This window comes from Triticum urartu, chromosome 3A, assembly GCF_056163025.1.
Source record: "Triticum urartu cultivar PI428250 chromosome 3A, HENAU_Tu73, whole genome shotgun sequence".
NCBI lineage: Eukaryota > Viridiplantae > Streptophyta > Magnoliopsida > Poales > Poaceae > Triticum > Triticum urartu.
Genome location: NC_141875.1, coordinates 500821459 through 500839419, shown reverse-complemented (window position 1 = coordinate 500839419; position 17961 = coordinate 500821459).

Genomic DNA, 17961 nt, shown 5'->3' with positions numbered 1-17961 from the left:
CGAGGAGCGGCTATGCCCGTACACATACAGAAGCGCTATGCTCCGCGCTGGTGATAAACAACTGAGGGCGGCCCACGGCCGTACCAACCTCAGGGAGCCCAGAGCTCAGTGTTCGGCACCATCGCAATGCCTCCCCTCGGGAGTGCCGCATGAGGGGGCTGGACACGGGGGCTACGCCCAGGCCTCGCCCGAGCGTATGCCACCCAGCCAGGTCCCTTGGACCTGGTCGTCGCGCGCCACTCCCCGAGCGGAGCCAAGGTACGAAACATGTTCGTGCGTCAAGGGGGACTCCTGAGCATCACGACTCAGGAGCCTAACTTGCCACGTAGCCCCTCACTCCTTAGTCCCGTCCATGGTTTCCGATCGGGGCTAACGCTGGGTGAGGTACGCGCAGGGCCGGGCCCTGCCGATGTAGAACGATCAATCCACTCCTCGCTCCCCCCTTCCCTACTTGTTGCTCGCGCGTCAAGGGGGACTCCTGAGCATCACGACTTAGGAGCCTAACTTGCCACGTAGCCACTCACTCCTTAGTCCCGTCCTTGGTTTCCGGTCGGGGCTAACGCTGGGTGAGGTACGCGCGGGGTTGGGCCCTGCCGACGTAGAGCGTAAGCAAGTAGGAGAGGAAAATGCAAATTCCAGGAAATTCAAAGCAAATATTACAAGCCATAAGATTGTTCCACAACGCCAAAACACAAGTTTAAATGCCTCCGCTAGGCATGGTGCATGTGCAGGAATAAAACAGGATGGAAGTTGCGAAGGGATCACTCCCCAGTAACGCCGTCACCGGTGGTGGAGTCACGCTGGACGGCTTCGCCTCTCGAGGTCGCAAGGCTGGCGGCTCCGCGCCCGGGCAGGATGCTGGGAGAGCGGAACTTCCCCAGCAAAACCTCGGCTTGGCCTTTCACGGCCTCAGCAGCAACAGCGGCATGGTCGCCGCTCACGGGCTCCAGCAGGCTGTCGAAGTCGACGTCGGGATCGCGCAGGAAGACATGGCTGAGGACATGCGTCAGCGCCGCAGAAGACAGGGCACGCGCCTCGGCCTCGACCGTGGGGCCAAGGCCGTCTGCAACGTCCTCAAGCGCATCAACCAGGAAGGGGAGCAGCTTGGCGGGGCCGTCCTCCGCACCAGCCAACGGCTCCTCTAGGTCGCTCTCATACAGCGTCTTCAGTATGCCTCGAGCCTTCTTCTCCAGCTTCGCGAAGGCCGCCCGGTCCTCCGTTAGGACCTTCGCCTTGGCGTCCAGCTCGGTCCTCTCTGCCTTCAGGGACCGCTCCAGCATCTCCAGTCGGCTGTGGTGGTCATCAAGCTTGGCGTCCCGGTCCTTGGCGGCAGCCTCCCTAGACTTCATCTCCTTCTCCTTCTCCTGGCGGCAGTGCACCTCCTTGGAAAGCTCGTCGCGCAGGCCCTGCAGCTCGGCCTCAAGCGTCTTGCAGCGGCCCTGGGCAGTTGCAACGTCGCCCAGGGCAGCATCGCGAGCGGCCTTGGCCTAGTTAGCGGCCCGCCTCTCCTCGTTGGAGGATGACACGGCCTGGCTCAACACCGCTTGGACAGAGGCAGCAGAACTAGCCCAGCCAGAGGCCAACTCCAGGCGCCCGGCCACCAGACGAGGGTCCGCGCTCAGGAGATCCTCCTGCAGTTGGCTCAGCTCATTGGCCACCTGGTCTAGGACAGCGGCAGAGGGAGCAGAAGATACAAGAACCTGTGGAGCAGGCAGAGAAGATGGCAGCGTGGCCACGGCTTGGCAGGGAGGGACCTCCTGAGCCTTGGCCGCCATGGCCGCAGCGTCGGGCACAGTCGACTCCAGGCCCAGCGGGGCCACGGGGGCTGACTCCTCGCCGGGGTGCCCCAGTTGGCCTCGCGAGGGTGGTTGGGTCAGAGAGGCGCGGGCCTCGCCGTTCTCTCCCCCAACAGCCGAAGGCGTCGCCCCGGCAGACGGATCCGCCCCAAGTAGGGCCACAGAAGTCTCTTTCAACCTCTTGGCCGCAGGAGCCGGCCTGGTAAAAGAGCGCAAACGTCAAGCCTCAGCGGCAGAAACCAAGTAGAGCACGAATCGAGCACTTACTGGACGTTGTCCGTGGACGCAAGCAACCTCCGGCCAAACTTGAAGCCCGAGAGCCTCCAGCGAGGGTCAGCCCTGGGGGGCCCGGAAGCAGAAGGCGTGTCAAGAGGGATGGATCTGGTCTTGGACCCCCAGGGACCAGAGCAGACCCTGGGGGACCAGGCTCGACCTGCCCTTCCTCGTGACCGGGGAAGAGCCCCCCTCCTCGCCTGGCGCTGGCCTCGTCATCGTCCGGCATGGAGTGGAGGGCCTGGGACCTACGCCGAGGGAAGGACTCCCCCCAATCCTCGCCAGTCTCCTCCGAGTCGGACGCTTCCTCCTCCGCCTCTTCTTCCTCCTCTCCCCCGCTGGAGATGCTGGAGGACAAGTTCACTGTCGCCAAGACCGCCAGATCTTCGGGAGCTGCCGCGGGCACTAGCCCCTCACCGTTGAAGGTGGGCATGGCATTCACCACCTGCTCCCAGTCGTCACGAAGGAACAGGGGGAAGGGGGCGCCCACCGGGCTCGCCACGTCTCCCCCAACCAAGGAATGGAGGGCCGCAGTCAGATCCTCGTCGGTCAGGGCCTCGGAGCTCAGGCGCAGGGCGGCGTCTGCTCCTCCAAGCCTCCACAGCGGGAGCGAGTGCTCCTGGAGCGGAGCCACCCGGTGCTCCAAGAGTTCCCTCAGGAGCGTGGCCCCGGTCAGCTTCGCCGCCTCCGAGTTGCTTGGCCTCAGGTCCGCATTCATCCTCCTCAACACCGCCTTTGCGCGAGGGTCGACGAGCTCTGCGCGGGACCATGCGTCAACGGACCTAGGTTGCCCCGTGGGCAATACAAGGCAAGGGTGGAGGCGCCCGACATCCATCATGACCCACTTGCTCCGGTAGCCTTCGATCCTCTTCCCAGGCTTCGAGATGGTGTTGGAGCTGGAGTATGCAATGAAGCTCGCGCATGCGGACACCTGAGCGCCAGAAACCCGGAGGGAGAAAAAGTGGCGCAGCAAGGCCACCGAGGGCTTCACACCAACATGAGCCTCGCAATAGTAGGTGAAAATCGCCAGGAGAAGGACAGAGTTGGGGTGGAGATGCAGAGCCTGCAAGTTGTATTGGCGGAGAATGGCATGGAAGAACTCAGAGAAAGGAGGCACCAGACTGGCGACAATGGCGCTCACGAAGAACGGGTAGAAAGTGCTCCCCTTGCCCTCAGGCTGGTCAGAGCCGACCTTGAGCACAGTCGCCCCCTTGCCGCCCTGCGCCATCGTCATCAGGCGCGCAAGGGTGAGGTTCTTCTCTAACAAATTCAGGGAATCCAGGGCCGGCGAGTACCAAGCATCAGCCGGGGACTTGCAAGGCGCCATGGCGTGCCGGATGTGAAGGATTGAGATGGATCTGGAGGATTTCGGGAGCAAGAGGAAGGAGAGTGAGAAAGGGGATCTAGGGCAAGACGGATGAGAGCAGGGCAAGTAAGCCTGGCCAGGGCACCCCCTTTTCTCAGTCGTGCGGTCGCCAAGGCGTCGTGGGGAAGCGCGGACGCCCATGTCCAATCAACCGCCACGCGGCGCCCAAGGCCGCGGGCTGTTAGGGCCCGCAGCGCTTCGTGCTTGCCCCTTCGCTTCTCTGCTTAGCCAAGCCCGTGCGCACCTTGGTCTCGGGGGCTACTGTTGGCGTTCTGGGAACGGGGGTCCCCAGACTTGCCTACCTGCGGCCTGCGGCGTGGCTCAGGTGGGGGCCCGGCACGGCCCATCTTCATCAACCCAAGCTCAAGATCCTCGCGAGGCGGACGACGGGAAGCTTCCTCAAGAGCGGCCTCATCGGGCAGGCTCGCGAGGAGGCGGAGAGATCAATGCGAGGGTACCTCACGAGGATCCCATGACGCAAGCCATGAAGATCAAGGCCAGGCGGGCGCTAGGCGGGCGCCGGCCTGCGTAGGGTCCTTGTTTCCCCTTTGGTGCAAAGGGGGCAAGCACAGGCCAAGGCATCACACAAAGGTTGCCATTCCGGTGCAACGAGACCAAGACCAGCCGGACGGCCGGACGAAGGTCACCGTGGAGCCCAAGACAGCGTCATCACCAGTACTTTTGGCAGCCGAAGACCACCTTTCGTCAGGATAACTTGTACTAGATGTTCCCCTTCAAAATGGCCAATTGTTGGCGCCCTTCCCGCTCAATTATTTGGGGAGAGGACCAGGGCCTCTATAAATAGAGCTAGCCTCCACAAAGGAGGGGGCGACACCCAGGAGAGAAGAGAACGAGGAGAAACCCAGTAGAGACTAAGTAGAACACACCGCACCAGCTCAAGAACACCTCTCGCGAGGCTGTTCTTCCTCTGTACTGTCCATCATCAGCCCCAGAGGCAATCCACCACACCACACACTGGAGTAGGGTATTACACCACAACGGTGGCCTGAACCAGTATAAACCTCGTGTCTCTTGTGTTGTTCATCATTTTCATCTTAGTTCGCACGGGAGGATCGGACGTAGATCGGTAGGGGAGAGATCCCCGCGCGCACCCCAGTGTTCGAACCTCAAGGGTCTGCCGGAACCCGAAATCCGACAAGGGCATCTTCAGGGACAAAACTGTATTGTTTCGGCCCCAACAAATATCTGCTTGTTGATTAAGGGCATCTCCGACGGCAACACGCAAATTCCATGTCTTGTACGTCCGTACATAAGGGGGTCAGTTCACGGACACGGATGCGGGAGGTCGCCATCCAACCGTAGACACATACATTTTGACAGCAGTTCGAATAAGCCGGACAAAATTTATGCAAACACGGCCGGACGAAATGTATGCAAACACGGCCGCATTTCATATAAACATGACGGATTTTATTACATTTACATCAACTAAGTGGTGCTAGTCCGGCTTTGGAGGTATAATTAATACCTAATCTAAATGATTGTCGGCGCCCGTTTCCCGTGTCCGGTCATGAGCCTCGAGAACTGAAACTTCGCCTTCTCCACCTCTGTAACCTCCGTCTCCGGAGACCTAGGATGTGAAGCTATCAACTTCCACGTCGCCGGCAAGCAGCTAATCGGCCGCCCATGTTGAGCCCACCAAGCTTGGCGTTGACGGGTGGGGAGGAGCGGTGGCCTTGATGGGACCCGAGCGGCGATGACCTACCATGCACTACTCTTTCTCGTTGTCGGCGGCGTCCACGAACGTGCCAGCTTCATGGTCGTGGCGGCGGGGCATGGCCTCGGCGATGCCCTCCTCCTTCTCGTTGGTCTCACCGAACATCGCCTCGCCTGTCTCGTCGCCCTCCTTGTAGGCGGCCCCCACCCGCTGGCGGTACCGCCAGCGGGCGAGGCGGATCTCACAGGCGGAGCGATAAGACTTGAGCAACGCCTCCTGCTCCCTCAGGTCCGCATCCGGCGCAACCGCCTTGCCGGCGGTGAGCTTCTCCTCTGCTTGCAGGTGCTCCTGGAGGAGGTGGTGGTTGTAGGAGGCGTTGGCCTACGGCTACCGGAACTACTCCTCCCGCACGATGTCCATGTAATGGGCATGGGCCTCATCGATGGTCATGATGCAGTGCACCGGCGAGGGTGGCGCGAAGGAGTAGGAGGGTGGCAAACAGGACGAGGAGGGTGGCGCCGGATTATCGTCGGCCTCATCCTCCATTGGGACGTCGTCGTCCTCCGGCTGTCTGTCGGCCAGCTAGCCAATAGCAATGGCGGCAACCTCCTTCTGGTCCAGCATCAACCCGTCCTAGAGAGCTTTGGGACGGGTGATGTCGAAGGAGATGCCTCGTCAACCGCATGCCATCAATGTGGGCGGGAGACGGACGGACAGGTGGTCATCTTGTCGTTTGAACACGCAGTAGTTGCTTGTACCGAGAAGCGGCGGGGGCGGCGCTCTCTCGGTCGGCACGCCACTTTAATACCAGCATCACTGAGCGGTTGCATCTGCTCTGGCCGGGCATGAATGCGGGTGCTGACCGTTTTGAGCGAGAAGTGCGCATGAGAGGGAGGAGTAGTTTTTGGTGGGCTAGGACGGTTAGAAGCGGGAATGGGAGCTGTCCAGACATCCGTAAAGCCTCCCTCGATTGTCTCCGGTTTGCAGGAGAAAGTAAGTTCACACCACACCGCGAACTGATATAGAACCGCGTTAGATGGCTTCCACGGTCCGGATAACACGATACAAACAGATGCGGGAGGTTTGAGGCTCCATGTTGAAGATGCCCTAAACAAGGAAGATTACATCTAGCATCACGAAAATTGGGATAGATGGAAAGTCTTTCTAAAGAATCGCATGGACTGTTAATAAGAGTCGACCACTGATCCCTCATGTGTTTGAGATGGCTACACATAATGGTCCTAATGGAATATGACATGACTACAATTAAGTCTGACACTTCCCCTCAATCCAAACTTGTGAAGTTGGGATTGCGTCTAAAATCTTCTAGTAGCTTGGCAGGTAATGTTCGGTCAAACCATCAGTCACTTGATCTTTAGAAGGAATGAACTGTATCTAAGCATCTTCTGAGCGGCCCTTTTTCTGGTAAAATGAAAATCCATCTCAATGATTTTGATTCTCATGTCAACATATCAGATTTGTTGATAAATATGTTGGTCCCACATTATCACATCACAGGCAAAGTACACGTTGTCGAAAACCCCCTAATTCCTTGGGTAATGATTGTACCCAAATAATTTGGCGATAGCATTAGCTAGAAATCTATATTCAGCCCATGTGTTAGATCTAATACAGTTGACTGTTTCCTTGCACTCTATGAGATTAAGTTTGATCCCAGAAAGACTGGAAACCCCTTGTTAGATCGAGGAGCTCCCAATCGAGGATGTCTGACTCTGACTCCTCCCATGACATGGCGATGGCGGATCGAACCATGGCTTGGGACGTATCGAGCAATTGTTGGGGGCAAAGAGAAGAGTATAGATTGGAGAGAGAGTGAGAACCACACATGGGGTTTGTGATGTTTGGGATGAGCCTAGGGTGTCGGGCCAACGTGACCAATATGTCTAGACGTGTCTCTTGCACCCCCTTTCTCTCCCGCGTATGGGCTAGGTTTGGAGGTGTCCTGACATTTTGGATTGGATTTGAAGAAGTTCGGATAGTTCGGACATTTGGTTCAGATTTGGAGGAACCCATCGGGCGCAGGACTGGTTGGGCGGCCGTTTTTGTGTTCGGACATGTTCAAACTGTCCACCTAAAAATGGGCCTCGCCCTTGGAGATACCCTTAGCGAAGGTGGTGAAAGAGCCACATGGCTAATAGATAGAATAAGGGTTAAAGAGAAATGACGAACCATTGTTCTCTTGTGAGATGGAGGTAGAAAAGAAGAGGTGCATCTTGAAAGAAGAAAATCATAAAGGTGTATGGTGGTCATGAGGAGATAAAAAACATGTAAGCTACATGTGAGAAAGAGCGGTGCTAGATTGGCGGATGAGTTATTACGAAAGGCATTTATGGATTGATGTGGATGACCACGATATAATTCATGGCACGGTTTTTCAAGAGAAGTTATTTCTAGGGCCGCAAAAAACAAGGACCTTCATATGTCCGATGCGTAAGGAATCCCCATATAAGTGTAGCATTATTGTCTGAGAAATGATGTTAGAGGAGTGTTGAAGTATATATGAGTCAATCACCACCGGAGCGCAAACAATCAAAATTGTTGAATGTGGTATATGTGTTCTTGTTACTTGAACCTAGATCTGCTAGTAAAAGAAAGATAAGTTATAACTGTGAGGACAAATCTTACACTTATCTATGTAATTATACTGCATGCAAATTTAATCATGGATAACTAGTAACAAATCAGTTCCATCCCACGGTTAGTTTATGGTTCATGGCGAACAAGCTAATCCATGTCTTGTGTGGAAAACTGGTGTCATGTTACCAAAAAGAAGATTTCAACGAAAATTTGTGGTTGAATCTGTAAGTGCATCTAGTGACACCCCTAGTTGGTTTTGGAGTATTGATGACAAACGTTGTTGAGGGACTAATGTGTTTGTGAGAATTGCAGGTTAACACGTGTAGTAGTCCCTCATTGATTCGGTTTACCTACCAGAGATGACCCCTAAAAATTTGTGAAGACATTGAAGACAATGGCAGTTCGTGAAGACATTCACTTGAAGATAATGACATGTGAAGGCATTCACTTGAAGACTATGGAGTGCGAAGACATAAATTATTTCGTAGTTCCTTTTCTTCTTTCTTGAGTCATAGGAACCACCGTACTATTAAGTGGGGGTCTAAGTGAACAAAGTCAGATGACTGGTGTGATGCTCAAACAAAATCCTATGTCTTCGAGCGACGACAATGAAAGCAAATCTTATCCAGAGTTGGATGAGTTAGCTTTGCTTGTAGCCCAAGCCAAGCTGCTGCGTGTGTTTGAAATCCGACCATCGGACACGTGTCGGTTCCTTAGTGACCCAGGATCATTTCAGACATATCATGTCCGGTTGGCTCCTGGCTATAAATAGCCCACCCCCTACACCATAATTTGGTGCCTGCTCAGAGTTAGTGCACGACTTTTGTCGTTTGAGAGCAACCCACATCCGAAGCCTTTGAGAGAGAGATCCTTGTGAGGACAAAGCCCAAAACATCCAGAGCCAAAGAGTGTTAGGCATCACTGAAGTCTTTCTGTCTGCGTGACCTGAAGACTTGTTACACTTGAGGACTGTGAATCCTCCACCTGGTTAGGCGTCACATTATGAGCATCCAAGAGTCACCATGGATCGCCGGTGAACGGAGTCTGTGAAGGTTTGGAAGTCTATCATAAGACTTACCATAGTGATTGGGCGAGGACTAGGTGTCCTTAGATCAAGGGGAATAATGTGAAGACATGGTCTTCTGAGTTCAATCTTAGCCTCCCTAACCAGACGTACATTTGTCACAGCAACTGGAATTGGTCTACCAAATCCTTGTCTTCACCAAGCTACTGGTTCTATCCCTTACTGTTGGGGAACGTAGTAATTTCAAAAAAATTCCTACGCACACATAGGATCATGGTGATGCACAGCAATGAGAGGGAAGAGTGTGTCCACGTACCCTCGTAGACCGAATGCGGAAGCATTAGCACAACGCGGTTGATGTAGTCGTACATCTTCACGATCTGACCGATCCAAGTACCGAACGCACGACACCTCCGAGTTCTACACACGTTCAACTCAATGACGTATCGCGAGCTCCGATCCAGCAAAGCTTCACAGGAGAGTTTCGTCAGTACGACGGCGTGGTGACGGTGATGATGATGCTACCGACGGAGGGCTTCGCCTAAGCACCGCTATGATATGATCGAGGTGGATTATGGTGGAGGGGGGCACCGCACACGGCTAAGATATCAATGATCAATTGTTGTGTCTCCAAGGGGTGTCCCCCTAAATGTATATAAAGGAGTGGAGGAGGGGGAGGGCCGGCCCTCTCTATGGCGCGCCCTAGGGGAGTCCTACTCCCACCGGGAGTAGGATTCCCCCTTCCCTAGTAGAACTAGGAGCCCTTCCAAGTAGTAGGAGCAGGAGAGAAGGAAAGGGAAAAGAGAAGAGAAGGAATGAGGGGGCGCCGCCCCTCCCCCTAGTCTAATTCAGACTAAGCATTGGGGGGCGCGCAGCCTCCTCTCTCTCTTTCCCCTAAATCCCAATAAGGCCCATATACTCCCCGGTGAATTCCTGTAACTCTCCGGTACTCCGAAAAATACCCGAATCACTCGGAACCTTTCCGATGTCCGAATATAGTCGTCCAATATGTCGATCTTTACGTCTCGACCATTTCGAGACTCCTCGTCATGTCCCAGATCTCATCCGGGACTCCAAACTACCTTCGGTACATCAAAACACATAAACTCATAATACAAATTGTCACCGAACGTTAAGCGTGCGGACCCTATGGGTTCGAGAACTATGTAGACATGACCGAGACACGTCTCCGGTCAATAACCAATAGCGGAACCTAGATGCTCATATTGGCTCCTACATATTCTACGAAGATATTTATCGGTCAAACCGCATAACAACATACGTCGTTCCCTTTGTCATCGGTATGTTACTTGCCCGAGATTCAATCGTCGGTATCTCAATACCTAGTTCACTCTCATTACCGGCAAATCTCTTTACTCATTTCGTAATACATCATCCCGCAACTAACTCATTAATGACAATGCTTGCAAGGCTTATAGTGATGTGCATTACCGAGAGGGCCCAGAGATACCTCTCCGACAATCGGAGTGACAAATCCTAATCTCGAAATACGCCAACTCAACAAGTACCTTCGGAGACACCTGTAGAGCACCTTTATAATCACCCAGTTATGTTGTGACGTTTGGTAGCACACAAAGTGTTCCTCCGGTAAATGGGAGTTGCATAATCTCATAGTCATAGGAACATGTATAAGTCATGAAGAAAGCAATAGCAACATACTAAACAATCAAGTGCTAAGCTAACAGAATGGGTCAAGTCAATCACATCATTCTCCTAATGATGTGATCCCGTTAATCAAATGACAACTCATGTCTATGGTTAGGAAACTTAACCATCTTTGATTAATGAGCTAGTCAAGTAGAGGCATACTAGTGACACTATGTTTGTCTATGTATTCACACATGTATTATGTTTCCGGTTAATACAAATCTAGCATGAATAATAAACATTTATCATGAAATAAGGAAATAAATAATAACTTTATTATTGCCTCTAGGGCATATTTCCTTCACTTACTTCCTTTACATTTCAGTTTGTCTTCGTGAAGTCATTGCTTGCTTGCCTGATCTGTTTGACTTCACTGTGTGAAGACTATTACCTGTTTGGCTTCATACTGTCTTCCATTATGATCCATACTACCTAGCTATTGTTAGTCTTCGTACTTTCACTAAACGGTTACTTGACTATGGCTTTTCTAGTGTAGTTCATCTTCCGCTGCATATCATATAGGCTCATTCCAACAGTTTGTCTTCAAAGACCTCGTGTTTTGAAGATTTACATAAAAATCGCCTATTCACCCCCCTCTAGTCGATAACTAGCACTTTCAGAACTACCCGTTAATGAACTCTAATCATGCATACATTTTTTCCTTTCATTTTCATCACTTTCTGCAGTTCTTTAGTTGTTCTGTACAAGAGCATAGTCCATCATTTTAGCATCAACCCAAAATATGTTTGTTATTTGTTCCTCACAATTAATTTGCAGTGCATATTGGAATGCTGAGTTTTCCACAATTTTTTTCTTGAAAATACCTGAGCATGCTACCTGGTTGGTCGTATGTCATATCTCGTTGTCTCTTCGTCCGCAAAAAGTTCTTGCGATCACGAAGGGTGCAACTAATATTCAGAGGTCCGTCAACTTGGCAACTAGCCAACTCATGTTCAACTTTTGGTCCAGTTCCCGCATTAGCCGCTGTTTCAATTTCAAAAGCTTGTAGCTCTGAAATTTTCCTTTGTGACACCATTAAGCGTAAGGTCTCCAGTGGGTGTAGTTTGTGATTGTGTTCCAAAACCAACTCAGACACTTTCAGATTTTCCTTCTTTCTGTCCATTTTTAGATTTATGTAGGCCTAGCATTTAGTTCTCGTTTTAGTGTGAAGGCACTTTGTTAAATGATCCGTTTTGTCTTGCGATCAATGGCCTCCATTTGCACAAATAAATCTACATGTTGTAATCTTGCGACTGGATGACCTTCTGTTTATGTACTTTTTCCTGGCCTCAGAGCCTTTTTGTCCACTATAGCTACGTAAAAATGCCCAAGCCTCATCCGAATTATTAAATTCCATACCGACATGAGGTTCCAAACCAGACGGTATAGTTCTACAATAGGAAAGATAACATGAGTAGTGGACATGAACAATGTAGAGAAAATATTAGAACCAATAATATTGAAAAGGATGGCACATAGAAAGTAAAAATAATACTGGAAATATTAGACCCAATAAGACTGAAAGTAGTAATAAAATCTATCCGGTAACAAAGTGATTTTGTAATACTTATGTATTGGAATCAAGGCACATTGTGTTAGCGTTTTCTCTATTATCCTCTTCTTCGATCTCTGTTATATAAAATAGAATTTCAACCTGCACTTTCTTTCCTGGCAAAAGGGACAATCTGATGAAGTTCAAAGCAATCTGATGATGGAAAATCGATTAATTTCAGTGAATCTTTCATGACAAATACTACAAAAGAAGGAGAAAATATTGAGAAGTACAGACAAGAACGAACAACGGGCACCTCGTCACCTCGAATATCTATTCCCTCATGAAGGCAGCCTTTTCTATTGGTCTTGTAGTGTTTCTACATCAAATTTCAATCGTAATTTTCTTTCATGACAAAGGGGAAAGCTTGTTCAAGTTATTTAAAATGTGATGATGAAAGATTGATCTTATAGAGTGTTGGGGATATAACCCCGTGGTGTGACCCGCCCAGGAGGGGTCGGGTTACACCATTGGCGACTCATAGTGAAAGCCTAAGTAGGCCCAAGAATCCAAGATGTAAGAGCCTGGAGGCGGCTTACAAAGCGGGCTAGTTGAAGGCCCAAGGTCTGAAGATGGTGTATAACCCGGAGGTGTGAGCCGCCTGACGGCGACTTGCCTGGTAAGGCAAGGCGACTTAGAGTCAAGGTCTGTCGCGTATTGTGACCCGACCTGGACTCTTGTAAGCCCAGGGCCTCGACCTGTGTATATAAAGGCGAGACCCTGCGGCGGGTAAAGTTAAGTTACAATCAATCGAGAGCTAGGTTAAGCGATTCCACTCTCTTGTAGTAGATACTCACTTAGTATAACACAAAGTAGGAAGTAGGCGATTCCGTGAGTCTTTGGCCAAAAGGTTATGTTATAGGGGCTAGTTAGCTTATTTATATACCTATATATGTAACTCACGTCGTAAAAGACAGGATCAAAGCAAATAACAGGCACGAAACATAGACAGGAAGCAGAACGTGGTTAGCCATAAGTTAGTAGCATAGGGCATTTCTAACCGTTCCCACTAACTTTGCTCCAACTTTTACTCCACTAACTTTACTCCAACTTTTACTCCACTAACTTTTCATCGGTCTTGGTTTGATCCGCCCCGATCTTTGCATCCATGGAGATGGCACACCAAGCATCGCAAAGAGAAAGGTCCACCTTTTGGTTGTAGTTTTTGGGTGCAGCTCCCTGAGGCCTTGGTGCTTGCTTCGGTCACCTCCACCAGCTCCTCCTCGGCCACCACCTCTTGGACCTCCTCATCGGCCTCCTCCATGTCTTGGGTGGCCGAATGATCCCAAAATGAGTCATAGTGGAGATCATCAAGACCAATGGTGGCCGAGGACTCCAACGATGCGAGGAATTCAACTATGTTCATCTCCGCTCTACAATGTCAAAGCAAGCACTACAAACAATCACTACCGATCACGAACAATCACTATCGAATACCAATGGGACGCGAGGTTTTATTTTTACCTTGTTGGCATTTCATCGAGCACTTGCGGCCGCGTTTCTTGTTGCCGGATGCGGCCGCCGCTCGCGCTGGAGCAGTCGCCGTAGGGGCAGCCGGAGTTGCCGCACAAGGCGTAGGCTTTGGATGAGGCTCCGCCGCGGTCTTCTTCATCTTCTTCTCGATGGCCGCCTCGGCGAGCGCCGCCGACGTCGCCGTCGACTTTCGAGCCCGTTTGCCTCCGGTAGGTCCGACAGGAGGGCGGTGTGCCGTTGCCGGAGATGCGGTGGCCACCCCGTACACCATTGGCACGGTTGGAGGCAAAGCTTAGACCCAGTGGTTCTTTGTCATCCCCAAGCCTTTTTTTCGACACCGGCAGCGGTGCGTGGGTGGTTTCCGCTGGTGGCCGGCAAGGTGACCAGGGGGTGGCTATCCATTCCGACCGGCTCGAAGGTCATCGGTGGCGGCGGCGGGTGAGGAGCTCGATCAGCAATTCGGCCTCCATCTCAGCCCCTACCAAATTGTGGCATATGTACCACGCGTACGTAATTATGCACTAAAAATGCCATGGGAAAGGATGGAGGCACAATTAGGACAATGCCTACAATACGGCTAGACCCTATCAGGGCACTTACATTTCCTTTTTCTTTTCTTTTTATTTTTCCAGGTTCCTTGCAACCCACACCACCTTTCTGACGGTGCCAAAGCCTCTTTCCGTGGCCAATTATGGAAACACCGGTTGATGTTCCTCTCGAAGGACAATATACCAAGGAGAAAAGAAGCATAGATGTGTGCCAAAGTACCTGAAGGATCCTTAAAGATCACCTCGTCCGCTTTCAGGACGCGTGCACGACTTCCCCTTGTGTTCGGCATGTAAAATAGCCTTGTTGCTCATTGCACTATTTGTATCAATACGTTTTGTCATATCAATCAGACTACTATGGAAACAATTTTTCGCCCAAACTTACATGGCGTTGGCGCATCTCTCAACATATGTTTCCCTGTTTTTGTCCGATTGTCATGTACACCTTTGGTATGACCTAAATCGCCAGGGGCTCTATTAAGCCACGTACATCTTTTAAATACTAAAACAAAGTCCGAACACTTTCACAAGTGCAATTCGGCGTCCCGAATATAGCATTATATGCATTGGCTCCGAATCATTTCTTTGGTCAATAGTTGGGTTGCCCGGCTCCTGTGCTTGCTACTGAAAGTGCAACTATCCCTGGGTGGTTTTGGTAATTCCTAACAACATATAGCTCATTGAGCTAATACTATTTCAAGATAAATATTTCAGGAAAGCTCAATGATTGGCATGGCATGGATTAGAAATGTGGACCCCTCAAAATGCTAAGGACAAAATATTGGCTCAAGCTCTAAAGCTCAAGACTCTACATTTTACCATTTAGTGATCCAAGATCACATTGAGTCCATAGGAAAAGCCAATACTATTAAAAGGGGATGAGGTGTTGTTTAATGGGTTACTTGCTCAAAATGCTTAGTGATATGCTCCAAAACCCTCAACCACTTTCTCATATCCACATTTGTCCCAAACCAAGAGTCAAACTCGGCCCCACCGAAACTTTCCATCCGGCGCCACCGAGTTCAGTTGACATAGCCACAACCACAAAACCATAGTCTTTTCGGTCTCGTCGATAGGGATCTCGGTCTCACCGAGATGGGATTGCAAACTCTCTGTTTTCCTTCGTAACGTTTCGGTCTAACCGAGATGAGTGATCGGTCCCACCGAGTTCGCAATGCAAACTCTCTGTTTCCCCTTCGTAACGTTTTGGTCCAACCGAGATGAGCGAATCTGTCCCACCAAGTTTGCCTGACCAACTCTCTGGTTAGCTTATTACCAAAATTGGCCCCACCGAGTTTGTGTACTCGGCCTCACTGAGATTAAGTTATGCCCTAACCCTAATGAAATCAGTCCCACCGAGTTAACGTGTCGGTCCCACCGAAAATCCTAACGTTCACATTTTGAACTGAATCGGTCCAACCGAGTTTCACGATTCGGTCTCACCGAGTTTGGTAAATTGTGTGTAACGGTTAGATTTTGTGTGGAGGCTATATATACCCCTTCACCCACTCTTCATTCATGGAGAGAGCCATCAGAACATGCCCACACTTCCAACATACATTTTCTGAGAGAGAACCACCTACACTTGTGTTGAGGTTAAGATATCCACTCCAACCACATAAATCTTGATCTCTAGCCATCTCCAAGTTGCTTTACACTCAAATCATCTTTCCACCAAATCCAAATCAGTGAGAGAGAGTTGAGTGTTGGGGAGACTATCATTTGAAGCACAAGAGCAAGGAGTTCATCATCAACACACCATCTATTACCTTTTGGAGAGTGGCGTCTCCTAGATTGGTTAGATGTCACTTGGGAGCCTCCGTCAAGATTGTGGAGTTGAACCAAGAAGTTTGTACGGGCAAGGAGATCGCCTACTTCGTGAAGATCTACCCTAGTGAGGCAAGTCCTTCGTGGGCGATGGCCATGGTGGGATAGAAAAGGTTGCTTCTTCGTGGACCCTTCGTGGACTCGCGCAACCGTTACCCTTCGTGGGTTGAAGTATCTGTTGGGGAATGTAGTATAAATTCAAAATTTTCCTACGTGTCACCAAGATCTATCTATGGAGTCATCTAGCAACGAGGGAGGAGTGGATCTACATACCCTTGTAGATCGCGCGCGGAAGCGTTCAAGAGAACGGGGTTGATGGAGTCGTACTCGTCGTGATCCAAATCACCGATGATCCTAGCGCCGAACGGACGGCACCTCCGCGTTCAACACACGTACGGAGCAGTGACGTCTCCTCCTTCTTGATCCAGCAAGGGGGGAGGAGAGGTTGATGGAGATCCAGCAGCACGGCGGCGTGGTGGTGGAAGTAGCGGGATTCCAACAGGGCTTCGCCAAGCGCTGTGGGAGGAGGGAGATGTGTCATGGGAGGGAGAGGGAGGCGCCAGGGCTCAGGTCTTGCTGCCCTCCCTTCCCCCCACTATATATAGGGCCAAGGGAGAGGGGGGGCGCAGCCTTTGGCCCTTCCTCCAAGGAAGGGTGCGGCCAGGGAGGAGTCCCTCCTCCCCAAGGCACCTCGGAGTTGCCTTCCCCCTTTAGGACTCTTCCTTTTCCTCTTCTCTTGGCGCATGTGCCTCTTGGGGCTGGTGCCCTTGGCCCATATAGGCCAAGGCGCAACCCCTACAGCCCATGTGCCCCCCCGGGGCAGGTGGCCCCTCCTGGTGGACCCCCGGGACCCTTCCGGTGGTCCCGGTACAATACCGGTGACCCCAAAACTTGTCCCGATGGCCGAAACAGCACTTCCTATATATAATTCTTTACCTCCAGACCATTCCGGAACTCCTCGTGACGTCCGGGATCTCATCCGGGACTCCGAACAGCTTTCGGGTTACCGCATACTAATATCTCTATAACCCTAGTGTCACCGAACCTTAAGTGTGTAGACCCTACGGGTTCGGGAGACATGCAGACATGACCGAGATGACTCTCCGGTCAATAACCAACAGCGGGATCTGGATACCCATGTTGGCTCCCACATGTTCCACGATGATCTCATCGGATGAACCACGATGTCAAGGACTTAATCAATCCCGTATACAATTCCCTTTGTCTATCGATACAATACTTGCCCGAGATTCGATCGTCGGTATCCCGATACCTTGTTCAATCTCGTTACCGGCAAGTCTCTTTACTCGTTCCGTAACACATCATCCCGTGATCAACTCCTTGATCACATTGTGCACATTATGATGATGTCCTACCGAGTGGGCCCAGAGATACCTCTCCGTCACACGGAGTGACAAATCCCAGTCTCGATTCGTGCCAACCCAACAGACACTTTCGGAGATACCTGTAGTGTACCTTTATAGCCACCCAGTTACGTTGTGACGTTTGGCACACCCAAAGCATTCCTACGGTATCCGGGAGTTGCACAATCTCATGGTCTAAGGAAATGATACTTGACATTAGAAAAGCTTTAGCATACGAACTACACGATCTTGTGCTATGCTTAGGATTGGGTCTTGTCCATCACATCATTCTCCTAATGATGTGATCCCGTTATCAACGACATCCAATGTCCATGGTCAGGAAATCGTAACCATCTATTGATCAACGAGCTAGTCAACTAGAGGCTTACTAGGGACATGGTGTTGTCTATGTATCCACACATGTATCTGAGTTTCCTATCAATACAATTCTAGCATGGATAATAAACGATTATCATGAACAAGGAAATATAATAATAACCAATTTATTATTGCCTCTAGGGCATATTTCCAACAGTCTCCCACTTGCACTAGAGTCAATAATCTAGTTCACATCGCCATGTGATCAACACTCACAGGTCACATCGCCATGTAACCAACATCCAAAGAGTTTACTAGAGTCAATAATCTAGTTCACATCACTATGTGATTAACACTCAATGAGTTCTGGGTTTGATCATGTTGCTTGTGAGAGAGGTTTTAGTCAACGGGTCTGCAACATTCAGATCCGTATGTACTTCGCAAATTTCTATGTCATCTTGTAGATGCAACTACTA